This window comes from Propithecus coquereli, unplaced genomic scaffold, assembly GCF_000956105.1.
Source record: "Propithecus coquereli isolate 6110/MARCELLA unplaced genomic scaffold, Pcoq_1.0 Scaffold90, whole genome shotgun sequence".
NCBI classification, from domain to species: Eukaryota; Metazoa; Chordata; class Mammalia; order Primates; family Indriidae; genus Propithecus; species Propithecus coquereli.
The window spans coordinates 2,924,183-2,925,529 of record NW_012155285.1 but is presented as its reverse complement, the minus strand read 5'-3'; positions in this window follow the sequence as shown (position 1 = coordinate 2,925,529).

Here is a 1,347-nt window from a genome sequence, read left to right as displayed (position 1 = left end):
TAGTTCTCTTTTCTCTGCAGTTGAATTTTTTTTCTTCTGCGCTGATGGCAGTGATAGAAGGCTGTCAATTCACTAACTTTCATTTCTTACTTAGAGTTTACTTTGGTCTTCATTCTCTGCTAATAACTGACCATTTCACTTATTTCCTTTATTTTCCTTAAATTTCTTTTTCTCTTCACTCATTTTTGGCTTCATTAATATTCTTCTTTTTGCATATCTCAGAGAAAGTTGTGTCCTGCCTTTTTTCAAAGCCCTTTCTATTGTCTTAAGTATTTTGTACTTCCCCCTACTTTTTACCTTGCCTCATTAGTTATTCTTTTTTTTTTGTCAGCATCATAGAACAAGAGAAAAGATAGGATTTTGAGTTAGAAAACTTGAGTTCCTGTTTTGTCTTAGAGTCATGACTTTTCAGTTCTAAACTATGTGTAAGTAGGCTTAGCACTTTGTTACCTCATTAGATACATATAACAACATGTAAGGATTGTTCCTATTATTACGTTATAAGTTATCAACTCCATTTTTACTCTTACTTCTGACATACCCTCTCTATTGGCACCTTTACTTCTTTGCCTGGAAATTTCCTCCCTTATTGGGAAAAGAAAAGCCCCCTTTTAGGTCTAGCTGCCCTCTTGATGTATTGTAGTTGCTTTCTCTTTTCATTTGGGGTTCCTTTGTTGCAATACAAAAATAACCTCCACCCCCTCAAAAAGAGTCTATATTTTGAATCTCTGATTTTTCACCTTCAGTTCAGTCCTTAATCCCTTGCATTTTAGCCAAAGTCAGTGTTTCTTCTCCAGTTTCTGTGGCATGTCACATTTTTACCATTGCACGTTGTCAGAGGTTTTTCTTGATTTAAGTGATAGATATTATATTCTTCTGTCTCTAACTTCTCTGTCTCTTCTTTCTTTCTTGCAACCTAAATGTGAATGTTCCCTTACTACTATCCTTGGCTCTTCTCTCTGTGCATTCACTTTTTATTAATAATTCATCTATACCCATTAATCTAAAGATTAGCTTTAGGGCATCTCCCCTCTAAATCCAGTTCTCCCTTTCCCCAGCTTCTATCCCATGTTTCTTCTATTAGTCCCCATGGATGTTCTATCATGAACTTAGACTTAGCATGTCCCCAGTTAAATTTGTTGTCTCCCTTTCCTATTTTTTTTTTTTTAAATATTCTGTATATGTTGATGGTTTCTTTTGCCCTTATAGTCATGCAGACATGGTACTTCTGTTCTCTTCTAATTATATTCACTTTTAGTCCTATTAGCCTTACCTCCTAACCTTTATCTCTTTATTCCCCCTATTTCTGTCTTGTTCTGATGCTCATTGTCTTCTGTTTAGCTTGCT